Genomic DNA, 14,971 nt, shown 5'->3' with positions numbered 1-14,971 from the left:
CGCGTGCTGCAGTCCATGGGGTTGCAAAGAGTCGGACACGACTGAGCGACTGAACTGAACTGAATTTCATGACACTTGACTGGGGCTTTCAAGGTAAGGCTCAGGCTCAGGCTTTCCTCATCTGGTACCATATTCCATAGGCCCTCTTGCAATGTGGAAGCTTATTTCTTCCAAGCAGCAGAGGAGAAAAGTCTCTCTCTCTCTGACTATTAAGACAGGGCCTTAAATGATGTAGCACAGCGAAGACAAGATTATCACCTGCGTCTTGTTCCCTGGCTTTGGTCAAGTCATAGATTCTACCTGAATTCAAGGGGAAGAGATTTATACATGAATGCTTTTATGCAGTTTTCTGTATATGTAATATATCTTATAGTACATTAAAAAACAAATAAAAAGAGAAGTAGCATAGATATATACAAGAGTGGAGTCAACCTGTCTATCTATCTACCTACCTGCCTATCATCATAATCAATCTCTGGTAAATTAAAAATGAAAACAAAAGCAAACCAGTGCAAGGCATTAAGTGTATCTTAACCATAGTAGAAATCAAAGAAACAGCATCTACAAGCACAATGAAGGTCATTTTATATTGATCGTACTTAATTTTTGCTTTTCAAAGGTAATTCTTCCCCACAAGCAGATATTTTCATAATCTTTATTATTCTTTAAATGTTAACATTTTAACACACTGTACCTTGGAAGAGATCTCTCTATTCATTACCTTTCTCAGAACACGGTGATGAACTCTTCTAGAGTTAAAGCTTTGTTTAGTGCGGGAAAATTGACTTCAATGCTATCCTCAGTAATACCTTTATTCCACGTGATTTGACAGGATTCAACTATTTTGGGGGGAACACCCACCAATCTGTGGGTTTCATTTCACTATATTATTTCTTTTATAATATCTATCCCTATTTTTTCTCATTGTTTTCATTTCTGCATTCACTTTCTTTGTGATCTGAGAGTTTTTTCCAGTTTGTCTTCTAGATCAGTAAGTTGCAAATTTGTCTTTTATCCCATCCAATGTATCCATTTTATTTCTTCTCCCTGGGTGTTAGTTTCATCACACATCCTTCTTGTCTTGGTTTATCTTCTCTTCAAGGAGGTTGCTTGTTCAACAGAGGCAATTCCTTATAGGGACATAAATGAATAAATATTTACCCATTTGTCTTCTGTTTCAGTAAAAGCTTTTTCCACTGAATGATTTGGTCATTTACAAAAGCTTTTCTTCATGCTGTAGAGTTTTTTCATAGGTATCATATTGATTTTGTTCTATTATTCATCCTAGAAAGAGGAGAAGTCTCTATAGAACTGATGTTAAATAGACTTCTATTTCGATCAGAACCCTCACACTTTTCCTAAAAGCGGCTACCTGCATTTCTGCTTGAGTTTAAGGCTGCCTACCTACCGCGTACAGGCATAAAATTGTTGTTTAGTTATTAAGTTGTGTCCAACTCTGCAGCCTTATGGATGATAGCATGCCAGGCACCTCTGTCCTCCTATATCCTGGAGTTTGCTCAAATTATTTTATTTTATTTTATTTTATTTTTTCAAATTCTTGTCCTTGGAGTCAGTGATGCATTCTAACCATCTCATCCTGTGCCACTCCCTTCTTGTTTTGCTTTTAGTCGTTCCCAGCATCATGGTCTTTTCCAATGAATTGGCTTTTTCATCAGATGGCCAAAGTATTAGAACTTCAGTAGGTATACCTCAGGGATACTGTAGGTTTGGTTCCAGACAGCCACAATAAAGCAAATATCACAAAAAATGAGCCTCATAATTTCTTTTCATTTCCCAGTACACATAAAAGTTACATTTACATTATATGGTAGTTTATTAAGTGTGCAATAATAGCATGTGTACAAAAACAATATAAATAGTTTAAAGTATTTTATTACTAAGTAATGCTAACCTTCATCTGGCTCTTCAGAGAGTCCTAACCTTTTTGTCGTTGCAGAGTTTTGCCTCAGTGTTGATGCTGCTGACTTCCAAGGGTGGTGGTTGCTGAAGATTGGGGTGGCTCTGGCAATATTTTAAAATTAAGCGACAGTGAAGTTTGCCACATGGCCTAACTCTTTCTTTCACAATTTCTCCATAGCGTGTGATGATAGCATTTTACCCACAGTAAAATTTCTTTTGAAATTGGAGTCAGTCTTCTCAAAACCTGTCTCTGCTTTATCAACAGCTTTATGTAATAGTCTAAAATCTTTGTTGTCCTTTTAACCATCTTCACAGCATCTTTACCAGGAGTAGAATCCATCTCAAGAAACTGCTTTCTTTGCTCATCCATAAAAAGCAACTCCTCATCTGTTTTATTATGAGATCGCAGCAATTCAGTCAAATCTTTAGGCTCTACTTCTAATTCTGTTATATCTACCATATTTGTAGTAACTTCCTTTACTGAAACCTTGAGCCTTTTATAAAGTCATCCATGGGTGTTGGAATCAACTCTTCTAAACTCCTGTTAATGTTGATATTTGGACCTCTTCCCACGAAACACATATGTTCTTGAAGGTATCCAGAAGGTGAATCCTTTCCAGAAGGTTTTTCAGTTGACTTTGCCCAGATACAACACAGGAATCACTATCTACAGCAGCTATAGCCTTATGAAATGTATTTGTTACCAACAAGACTTGAAGATGAAAATGACTCTTTGATCCACGGACTTCAGAATGGATGTTGTGACAGCAGTCATGAAAACAACTTTTTTTCAAGTTTCGGTGCATAACTTCTGTATAAGTTATGATACATCTCCATCGGAGATTTTGGGTGACCAGAAGCACTGCCATTGAGCAATAATATTATGAAAGGCAACTGTTTTGTCTACCTTGAGAATCTGTTGTTTAGTGCAGCCACCTTAATTATTCTGTTAGCATTAGATCTCAATAGTGGGTTTGAAATAGTAAACGATATTGTCAACAGATGTGCTGCCATCCAGATTTTGTTTTTCCATTTATAGATCAGAGGCAGAGTAGATTTAGCAGAATTCTTAAAGGCTCTAGGATTTTGGGAATGGTAAATAAGCACTCGCTTCAAATTTAAGTCACCAGAGGCATTCGCCCCTAACAAAAGGGAACTCTGGTGCTTGGAGCCGAGTACTGAAGCTTTGGAGCCAAGCACTGATTTTTCCTCTCTAGCTATGATATTTGTCTATCTTGAAAAGCTGTTGTTTAATGTACCCACCTTCATTATTTACTTTAGCTGCGTCTTCTGGATAACTTGCTGCAGCTTCTACACCAGCATTTACTGCTTCACTTTGCACTTTTATGTTATGAAGATGGCTGCATTTCTTAAACCTCATTAATCAACCTATGATATTTTAAATTTTCCTTCTGCAGCTTTCTCACCTCTCAGCTTTCAGAGAATTGAGGAGAGTTAGGGTCTTGCTCTGGATTAGGGTTTGGCTTAAAAGGAAGCTGTGGCTGGTATGATCTTCTATCCAGACCAGCAACACTTTCTCCAAATCAGCAGTAAGGCTCTTTTGTTTTCTGTGTTCACTGGAGTATCACTTTTCATTTCGGCCAACTGTTTCATATCAAAGGCCTATGTTTTAGACCTATCTCGGCTCTTGACATAAACCTTCCCCACTAAGCTTAACCATTTCTAGTTTTCTATTTAAACTAAGATATATGTGACCCCTCCTTTCACTTGAACCCTTAGAAGCCATTGCAGGGTTATTAATTGACCTAATTTTGATATTGTTGTATCTCAAGGAATAAGGAGACCCAAGAATAGGGAGAGGAGTAAAACAGATGGTCAGTGGAGTGGTCAGAACACACACGGCATTTTTCAATTAAGTTCACTACCTCATTGGGGATGGCTCATGGCAGCCCGAAAGCAATTACAGTAGTAACATCAAAGGTCATTGATTGGGACTGCCCTGGCAGTGCAGTGGTTAGGACTCTGTGCTTCTGATGCAGGAGAGGCGAGTTCAATACCTGGTCAGGAAACTGATTACCACATGCTACTTGGCCAAAAAAACCAAAAAACATCAATCATAACAAATACGAAAAATCATGAGAACTACCAGATTGGGACAGGGACACAAAGTGAGTAAACGTTGCTGGCAAAATGGCACTGACAGACTCGCTCAATGGAAGGCTACTACAAACCTTTGATCTGTAAACAGACATGGCATCTCTACAGTGCAGTAAAGTGAAGCACAATAAAAATGAGGCGTCCTTCCAATAGAAAACAATGCTAGCTTTCTCTCTGAACGTAAAGCTCTTCAGTGCAAATGCAAAGAGAAATTGCTCTTACTTGACTCAGCAAGTTCTTTCTTTATTTAATAGGATAAGAAAGCAAATAGGGATAGGACTGTATACTCTGCAGACTCCTTTTAGTTTCTTAGCATGAATTTAATATGGTAAAAACACATACACTGTCATTGAACTGAGGATAAACTTTACATGCCTCTAAAGCAGAGACATTACTTTGCCAACAAAGGTCCGTCTAGTCAAGGTTATGGTTTTTCCAGTGGCGTGTATGGATGTGAGAGTTGGACTATAAAGAAAGCTGAGCGCCGAAAAATTGATGCTTTGGAACTGTGGTGTTGGGAGAAGACTCTTGAGAGTTCCTTGGACTGAAAGAGATCCAACCAGTCCATCTTAAAGATCAGTCCTGGGTGTTCATTGAAAGGAGTGATGCTGAAGCTGAAACTCCAATACTCTGCTCACCTCATGCGAAGAGTTGACACATTGGAAAAGACCCTGATGCTGGGAGGGACTGGGCGGAGGAGGAGAAGGGGACAACAGAGGATGACATGGCTGGATGGCATCACTGACTCAATGGACATGAGTTTGAGTAAACTCCGGGAGTTGGTGATGGACAGGGAGGCCTGGAGTACGGCAATTCATGGGGTCGCAAAGAGTCGGACACGACTGAGCGACTGAACTGAACTGAAAGCATAGGCCAGGCAGAAGAGGTTTAGGGAGAGGCTTCCCGGGGCAGTCTTTAGCGTGGCGTTTCCGCCTGACTTCCTGGCTAGTGCCTTGTTGCCTGCTGGAAGTGGATTTTTATTCATGCCTTTGGAATTTGCTTCTAGATGCTTGGAACAGCTGCTTCTCTGTGCAGATTCTCTAGTTTCCTCTAGGCTCCAAAGCCTCTGTGCTTTGGGTGGTCCTATTCATCAGGGCAGCCTCCCTCCCCAGCTCTAAGTTGGAAGGTATACCTGAGGCTGTCAAGAAAGGGCTTTCAAGTCACTTCTCACTGAGCTTTCCCTGTTTTCACTTTCCCCCTTCTCTACTCCTTCCCTCTCCCCTTCTTGCCTGTTTTCCTTCCAGGCTATTTTCTCTGCAAAAATTGAGAAGTGGATTGGAGCCCTGTTATGGACTGAATTATATCCACCCCCTAGCCACCGACCCAGGTTCATATGTTGAAGCCCTAACTGCCTGTGTGACTATATTTGGAGATAAGGCCTTTAAAGGGGGGTGATTAATGACTTGAGTTTGAGTAAACTCCAGGAGTTGGTGATGGACAGGGAGGCCTGGCGTGCTGCGATTCATGGGGTCACAGAGAGTCGGAGATGATTGAGCGACTGAACTGAACTGAACGTTAAATTGTGGTCATTTCACATACCAGCAAGGTTATGCTCAAAATCCTTCAAACTAGGCTTCAGCAGTATTTGAACCAACAGCTTTCAGGTCTACAAGCTGGATTTTGAAGAGACAGAAGAACCAGAGGCCAAATTGCCAATATTCATTGAATCAAGGAGAAAGCAAGGGAGTTCCAGTAAAACATCTACTTTTGCTTCATAGACTACGCTAAAGCCTTCGACTGTGTGGATTACTACAAACTGTGGAAAATTGTTTGGAGATGGGAGTACCAGACCACCTTACCTGTCTCCTGAGAAACCTGAATGCAGGTCAAGAAGCAACAGTTACAACCAGACATGAAATTGACTGGTTCAACATTGGAAAAGAAGTACGTCAAGGCTGTATATTGTCACCTGCTTATTTAACGTATATGCAGAGTACATCATGTGAAACGCTGGGCTGGAAGAAGCACAAGCTGGAATCATGATTGCCTAGAGAAACATCAACAACCTCCGATATGCAGATGATATCACTTTAATGGCAGAAAGCTAAAGAACCTCTTGATGAGGGTGAAAGAAGAGAGTTAAAATTCAACACTGAATTTCAATGTTGAATTTCAACATTCAACATTGAAAATTTGAATTACCTCATTAAAATTAATGAGGAAATTAAAATTACCTCATTAATGAGGAAATTAAAAGCTTGAAATTCAGCATTCAAAAAACTAAGGTCATGGCATCTGGTCCCATCACTTCACGGCAAATAGATGTGGAAAAAGTGGAAACAGTGACAGATTTTATTTTCTTGGGCTCCAAAATCACTGCAGATGGTGACTGCAGTCATGAAATTAAAAGACGCTCCTTGGAAGAAAAGCAATAAAGAACCTAGAGAGCATATTAAAAAGCAGAGACAACACTTTGCCAACAAAGGTTCATATAGTCTAAGCTATGGGTTTTCCCTTGTAGCTCAGATGGTAAAGAATCTGCCTGCAATTCAGGAGACCTGGGCTTGATCCCTGGGTCAGGAAGATCTCCTGGAGAAGGAAATGGCTACCCACTCCAGTATTCTTGCCTGGAGAATCCTATGGTCAGAGGAGCCTGGTGGGCTACAGTTGATGGGATCACAAAGAGTTGGACATGACTGAATGACTAACACACACACACACACACACACACACACGCACACATACGTACAGATGTGAGAGTTGTACATAAAGAAGACTGTGCACCAAAGAACTGATGCTTTTGAACTGTGGTGCTAGAGAAAACTCTTGAGAGTCCCTTGGACTGCAAGGAGACCAAACCAGTCAATCCTAAAGGAGATCAACCTTGACTATTCATTAGAAGGATTGATGCTGAAGCTGAAGCTCCAATGCTTTGGCCACCTGATGGAAAGAGTTGACTCATTGGAAAAGACCCTGATGCTGGGAAAGATTGAACTCAAAGGGAGAAGAAGGTGGCAGAGAATGAGATGGTTAGATAGCACCACTGACTCAATGCACATGAATCTGAGCAAACTCTGGGAGACAGTGAAGGACAGAGGATCCTGGCATGCTGGAGTCCATGGAGTCACCAAGAGTCTGACATGAACAACTACGCAGAGGTCATGGGGTTATGTGGATGGGCCCTAGTCCAATAGGGTGGGGGTCCTTTTCAGAAATAGAAGAGACAGCAGGAATCTGTAAGCATAGGGGAAAGACCATGTGAGGACCCAGCAAGAAGGCAGCCTGTAAGCCAAGCAGAGGGGCTCCAGGAGAAACCTATTCTGATGACACCTTGCTCTTGGACTTCCAGCCTCCAGAACTGTCAGAAATCAATTTCTACTGGTTAAGTCCCCAGTGTGTATTTTGTTATGTCAGCCCTAGCAAACTAATGCAACCCTATTTACCTGTCATTCTCCTAATCAATAGAGACTTTTCCTGGGGATCTTGGCATAAGTCTAATTTTTATCACTTATATCTGGTCCTGCTGAAATTTTTCTCTCATCTTGGATGTTTTTATGGGCATTTTCAAGGGGACATTGGAGAAGAAGGGTCTCCTTGGCCTTAATCTCCTCTGAAACTTTACATTTATTATGGTCTGTAGCATGCATTTACCTGTTATGCCCTATCTGTTCCATTCATTAATAGCAACAGCTTTCATATCATCTGCCCAATTAACCAAGCCTGCAAGCTGCAGGTTATTAAATTCTGTAATCTCTGTCTAACACAATGCTTATGCTTAAAAATGCTGGCGATCTGGTCAATTGGTTTAAAACCTGGAATTGGATCCAGGGCACAGGGATCCTGTTTCCTAAGTTTAGATGGTGAAGGCAGATTCCATGAGGACTGAGGGAACTAGGGCTTCTTCCAACAACTGTTGAGTATTTTGGAGCCCCCGGTCTGGTTTCCACATGAAATGATGTGCTAGTCTGTTGTTTTCCTCAGGGACCTCCAGGCAGATGTAGACAAACAGCAGGTGAAGAGGAAGAGCGGCCGCCGCAGAGCAGGCTCAGAGCTGCAAACAAGCGCAGCTCTATTAAGAAAGGTCTCCGTCGACAGCACTGTCTCAACCCTGCCCCCTACTGGGCGGACTCCTGAACTGACTTTCCACAGTCAGCTGCTCCGTGACAGGTGCGTCACTATTTGTAAGACACACGTCGCAGCTTCTTAGAATTGGGAAGATTCTTAAATATCACATCCTTTGGTGTTCTGCAAAGCCTCATTGCGGAGCATGAAATGAGTTTAGGTAGCACATGAGATGACTTCAGGTGGAGACATTAGCTTCGCGTACAAGTTAACTGCTGAATTGCTTTCTCAGTTTTCTTTCAATCCTTCTAAATTTGGGAAGGAAAAAGTATCTATTTGGTAGATCTTTATACTCACTAACCTTCCTTTCTAACACACAGAGAATTTTTCTTCCTACATTGTATTTCTGCTACAAACATTTGATAGCTAATAAAAATTCTTCTCTAAGTAAATTAGTAAGTGAAGAAGGTGGCTTCCTTTAAAGACAAATAGTAAACAAATGATAGTGCAGGTGGTATTTGGATAAGGCAAAAATCGTGAATGTGGTCAGAGTGAAATTATGGAGATACTGCTATCCCACTCCCTCCCCTTTGCTTCTACAAATGAAGAAACCGAGGCCTCTTTTGTAATATTTCACTAAGAGGCTGAGGTGGGAGTGATGAGACAATTGACTAATGGCATCTGTTATGACTGGGGCTTCCCAGGTGGCGCTAGTGGTAAAGAGCCCACCTGCCAGTGCAGGAGACTTGAGAGACACAGGTTCCATCCCCGGGCCGGGAAGATCCCCTGGACGCGGGCATGGCAACCCAGTCCAGCGTTCCTGTCTGGAGAACCCCGTGGACAGAGGAGCCTGGGGGTCTGCAGTCCGCAGGGTCACACAGAGTGGGACATGACTGAAGCAGCTCAGCACACAGGCGCGCATCTGTTAAGACTAGGACGCCCAAGAGGAAGGAGAGGCGGCCCCAGAAGTAGCCTGAGCTTGGCCTGGGCATCTGCTTGGACCTCCGTGATGGTTCTGTCTGACACCCAGGAGGGTGAAAGGAATATCCAAGACGAGACTGATCCCCATATTCTTAGTCTGCTGGGGCAGCCGGAACAAAATACCGCAGGCTGGGTGGCTCAAGCAGCAGAAACTTACCTTCTCATGGGTCTGGAGGCTAGATGGTAGATATTCAGGAGCCCTCAGGCTGGTTTCTCCTGAGGCCCGTCTCTGGCTTCCAGACGGCCGCCTTCTCATGGCGCCCTTAGCGGCCTTTCCTCTGTGCTTCACGTGCCTTGGTGTGTCCCAGTTTCTTCTCATGAGGACATCAGTCAGATGAGATTAGGGATCACTCTACAAATGTTTTAGCATATGATTTCATTTGTTTGTTTATGCTCGGCTGTGCTACGTCTTCGTGCTGTGTGAGGGCCGTCTCCAGCTGCGGCCAGCTGGCCCACTCCTCGCTGCGACGTGCGGGCTTCCCGGGCCAGTGGCTCCTCGTGTGAAGCTCGGGCTGTGGCTTCAGTAGCCGCAGCTCCCGGCCTCTGGAGCTCAGTAGTTGTGGCTCGCGGGCTGAAGTTGCTCCTCCCCACGTGGGATCGTCCCGCACCAGGGATCGAACCCATGTCTCCTGCACTGGCAGGAGGCTTCTTCACCACGGAGCCATCAGAGAAGCCCAGGGATCACTCTGATCCCTTATTTTAACTTAATCATTTAATCACTTCTTTCAAAACCCCATCTTGAAGTCTAGTCACATTTTGAGGTACTAGGGGTGAACATTTCAGCACATTTACATTCACATTTCAATCTAAACGTTCAGATCGACAGACACAAACCACAAGTTACTTCAACATTATACTAGATTGTTATTGATTGCCACCTGGAGGAATAGCTTTGTTAGAAAAAGGGATTTGTGAGTCCAGGTGGCCAAAAGGCCCGGGAATCCGGGGGCGATTCCTGGAAACTGACAGCAATTTCTACGTAATGGTCTGTGGTCCATGGGAAACAGAGAAGCCACAAAGGCACTGAGGAAGTCTGAGCACTACTCTGATGTCATGTTACTGAGAACCTTTCTTTTTTCTGGTATAACACATGTAATATGTGCATATTAGAGGTATTCATGGGTTCTGTTGTGGCTGGTGACTTTGGGGAATTGAGGGGGGGCATTGGAGAGACTGGAAGAGTTGAGGGGAGCCTGAGGAGAATGGAGGTAAATTCTTTTTTGATGGAAGTAAAAAGTATGGCCAATCTCAATTCAAGCTGAATTCAGCTGGTCTCCCCTTATTTGTCACAAAGCAAAGTTATGTTCTAGTTTTATTATTTAAAAATGTATGTTATTTTTATTACTGACTTCACTGCACACAGCTTGTGGGATCTTAGTTCCCTGACCAGGAATTAAACTGCCCAAGGCAGTGGAAGCATGGAATCTACCCACTGGACCACCAGGAAATTCCCCAGAGTTGTTTTTTAAAATTGACATGTGGACAGGAAAGAATAGAATCCAGACTTTCTGATAGAAACTTATATAATGAAATAAATAAATGAATAATAATAATATCTTCAGATATAGAAATAAAGATACAATTCTTTTTTTCTGTAACGATAGTGGTAAAGTGTGCTTTTATCTGCATTTGGAAACAGTACTTTTTTTTGAGTGGGAGGAATGTCCCAGAAAAAAATTTATAAGATAGACATTTAAATCACATAAATTTTCAACTTTTTTGATAAACATATTATGGACAAGTCAATTGCAGGTTTTTGTACAAATATAATTAGAAACTGATTCTACCTATGTCTTTCCAAAAACTATTCATAAGTTGAAAAACAATATAATTTTAATTAAAATTAATTAAAAACTTAGTAACTGTTCTCATTAGATAAAAAGTCAAGCTACATAGTAACTATAGATAGAAACACAGTTAAATTACAGTTAAATTCCCTTCATTTAAGAGTATTCCTTTCTCACTCTCCAAAAACAATTATAGAAGTTTTGGAGCCCCCAAATTGTAGAGCTTAAGACAGATGCCCAGTTTGACTTTTTGCAAACATATCTGTGGCTGTCCTACAATTAGTAATTTCAGGCCATATGCTTATTCTAGGCTTGAGAAAGCTCATTCCTCAGACTTGAATTCTAACCCCTGGACACTTAGATCAAATTCATCCTACATTGATATTTGAACTCCTTCTTAGACCCTGTACAGCTGAACGAGATGAGGCAGAAAGAAATGCCTTTCTACATTTGGGGTTGGAAGGTGGAACAGATGTCTCCAGTTTAGAAAGGACGTCTCATAAAGTCTGAAACCCTGGACAGCGCTTCTCAGTCCTCAGACTCCCTCACGAGACACGTCCCTTCTGTCTTCACTTTTCTGAGGAAAGGGGCAGAAGGCACTCATTAAATATTTTCTGGGACCAGTCAGCAGTAGCAAAGTAGGGAGTTCCGTGTTAGACCTTCGACTTTAGTGGAAGACTCGAGTTAACCAGGTCTGGGTCTCGAGCAAGTTACTCTGACCATCTCAACTTCCGATGTTTCTTACTTAGTCTGTGGGAATTACAGGAGATTCCTACAGAGGCAGGCGATAGTGAAGGGGATGGGTAGGGAAGACAGAAGTCGGGGTACATGGAAGAGAGAAGAGAACCAAACTCATTGACTGCTTCTGACCAGTTCACGAACTTCTTGAGACTTTCAGAAGGCTTTTTCTGATTGCTCAATGATACAGCCTTTTTTTGCCCACACGATGGCACTAGTTGTTTAGAAAACAGCTTAGCTAATGCCAGAAAGCCCGCCAAGGCACTCCTGAATTTGTGGAGAATGAGCTGCAGCTGACGTTTAGAGCAATTAATAATGCATTAGAAAATTTACTAACAGGGATAATCCACATTGAGTTAATTAGATGACAACTTCAAGACTGGGGAAGTGGGGGAGAAATGAGCAGGTGGGGGTGCCGGCTCTCCATCACCAGCTCTGTGACAAGTTTGCGTTATCATTGAAGGGTCTAGTCTAGCAATGGCCTGCTATGGCTCTGCTTCGTTGCCAACTGGAGTTCCTTTCCAGGCTAAGAGAAGCAAGAAGGCATCGGGGTGGGCGGGGGAGGAACGCTCCCTTTTCAATGTACTGGAAAGAATCTTGTCCTAGGACTCCAGAGACCCATTGGTAATGCTATTTTTGCTACTAATTCTCATTCCCTCCTATGACATTGAATAGGACACTTTGCCCTTCAGGGACTGTTTCTCACTTTTAAGAGACATCCATTGGGTCAGATAACCTCTAAGTTCCCTTCCAGCTCTGGCATTCGATTCAGTGATGTTGGAAGACAAGAGTTTTGTGAGTTGGAGATACACAGATACAGGCTTATATATGTAATCACAGTGTCAGTAAACAGCATCTGCTGGATTATGATAAGAGCAGGGAAGGCAGTGTTCACACACTCAGACCACAGCTGCAGGAGTGGATTTTGATTGATATCAGCAACTGGAGCTCCTGGCTGTCTGGGAGGAAATTGAATTTGAAAAGGTCTTTTAAAAGGGCCTGCAAGGAGTCCAGGGGAATGAGTGGAGGCAACCTGCTAAGGAGGGTTTGGGGCTTGGGTGGAGAGGCAGGTGAAGTGAGAGATAGAAGGGAGCCTGTGCACCATACCGACCAGGGCCAGTGCTGGCCCCTTCGGCATTTCTAGGATTAACCACAGCTAGCCTCTCAGCCAGGAGGGCTCTGGTCAGTGCTGGGACCTGCCTGGCCTTGAATTGTCCAAACTCTAGTTTGCTCTTTTCATTCTTTTCCTCCTGCTAAGATCAGGTCAGGCATGTTTTGTTTTTAATCTGCTTGGAACAACGTGGAAGTCTTGGCAGCTCTGACTTTGTTGTTTCATGACGGAAGTCAAGGTTTGCTCCAGGTGGGGGTCGGTCACATGGCAAAGACTTGAAACAGGAATAGTGGGTGGCATTTTAGTGGCCAGGAAAAGGGGGCATGGATTCATGGTTCAGCGTGTTTTCCTGGTGATCCAATGCAGGTGTCATCTCTCAGCAGAGAACAGGGGACAGCTACAAGATTTCAACAGGGATAGGAAAAAGAGGTTCCCAGGTGTAATGGGGAGGGAGAGGAAAATGTTGGAAATCCTGTCCCTGAAGAACCTGATGTATAAAAATCCAGATTTTCAAATATAAAAAATTAGAAGTGTTTCTTCACCTGTATCCAGTATCTTATTTTGCTTCATTTTAAATTTTTAATATTTTATTTGTATATCTTGTTTTTTTTTCTATTTTAAAAGGAACATATGACTGATAAAAAACTTAAACAGCACAGAAATGCTTGGCAAATATGATAAAAGATAAATCTCTTGCATAATCTGATTTGTCCCTTATGCCCCTGGTCCCTATGGCCTGATGCATATTCTTTAATGAGTCTCTTTGAACATCTAATTTTCCTAAGAACAATTAAAAAGGATTCCATTTATGAATATTTGAGGTTAGAGAAATTTTCCAGCTCTGGTTTGGGGTTGAAGGATGACCCACTAACTCTGTTTGCCTTGGACTTTCAGGGCCCAACCCAGGAAAGTTCCAGGAGAGTGGAACAGATGGGCCCTCTAGTGTTACATAACTTCTAAGTGGGTCTGTGGAATTGAAGCCGACCCTTGGAAGCTAGGACTTGCTGCTCTGTTCCAGTTCTGTGAGATATGACTGTTTTCTTGGTTCCTTCACGGTGAGGTAAGGTGAGGTGGCCCTCCCTTCCTCTTTCTGTGAGTCCAGTGGAGATGCAGGGTTTTACAGCGTGGGAGAGTGGAGGGGAAGGGAAACTTCCTCCACATCAGCAATGCCCTGACTCCTTTCTACATGACCCCATCGTACAAAGAGGACATCAAGACCATAAGTCACATCCTGGAGGCCCTGCTTCCTGCTGATTTGAACATGGGCTTCGTCTCCAGGAACTTCTCAGCTTCCAACAGCCCAGCCTCATGACAGCATTTGAAGCTTGGGTATAAACACAGAAGCTCCTGGAAGATACAGGCCATCTCTCCCAATATTATTGCAATGGCTCCTGTTCAGTCTTTAGGAGCAGAAACTGTGTACCCCAGGACTGTTGTGTGGTTGGACAGGCCTGAGTGAAAAACAACGGGGATATACGAGGAGCGGGGCTTCCCAGGTGGCTCAGTGGTAAAGAACCTGCCTGACAAGCAGGAGACATGGTTCAATCTCTGGGTTGGGAGGATCCTCCAGAGAAGGAAATGGCAACCCACTCCAGTATTCTTGCCTGGGAAATCTCATGGAAATCTCGTTGAGCCTGGCGGGCTACAATCCATGGGGTTGCAAAAGGGTCAGATAAGACTGACTAAACAACAGTAACATACTAGGAATGTCTTGGAAGACATGTCCTTCCTTGGAAGGAAGGTTATGACCAACCTAGACAGCACATTAAAAAGCAGAGACATTACTTTGCCAACAAAGGTCCATCTAGTCAAGGCTATGGTTTTTCCAGTAGTCATTTATGGATGTGAGAGTTGGACTATAAAGAAAGCTGAGCGCCGAAGAATTGATGCTTTGGAATTGTGGTGTTGGAAAAGACTCTTGAGAGTCCCTTGGACTGCAAGGAGATCCAATCAGTCCATCCTAAAGGAGATCAGTCCTGGGTGTTCATTGGAAGGACTGATGTTGAAGCTGAATCTCCAATACTTTGGCCACTCATTGACTCATTGGAAAAGACCCTGATGCTGGGAAAGATTGAGGGCAGGAGGAGAAGGGGACCACAGAAGATGAGATGGTTGGATGGCATCACCGACTCAATGGACATGGGTTTGGGTGGACTCCGGGAGTTGGTGATGGACAGGGAGGCCTGGCGTGCTGCGGTTCATGGGGTCGCAAAGAGTTGGACATGACTGAGCGACTGAACTGAACTGAACTGAGGAATGTCTAGAGAGGGCAGGACAGCACAGAAATCCTCACACCTGATGCTGACAGTTTTTG

General features: G+C 43.0%; 1 long non-coding RNA gene across 1 annotated transcript in view; it reads right to left on the bottom strand.

Moving 5' to 3' along the window:
* Positions 1 to 14,971, bottom strand: part of LOC136174394 (uncharacterized) — a 1,095,937-nt gene that overhangs the window by 985,466 nt on the left and 95,500 nt on the right. The window lies entirely within an intron of this gene.

Source organism: Muntiacus reevesi, chromosome 9 (genome assembly GCF_963930625.1).
Source record: "Muntiacus reevesi chromosome 9, mMunRee1.1, whole genome shotgun sequence".
NCBI classification, from domain to species: Eukaryota; Metazoa; Chordata; class Mammalia; order Artiodactyla; family Cervidae; genus Muntiacus; species Muntiacus reevesi.
Note: the sequence above shows the minus strand (reverse complement) of the source record. Positions and strands in the feature narration are given on the sequence as shown.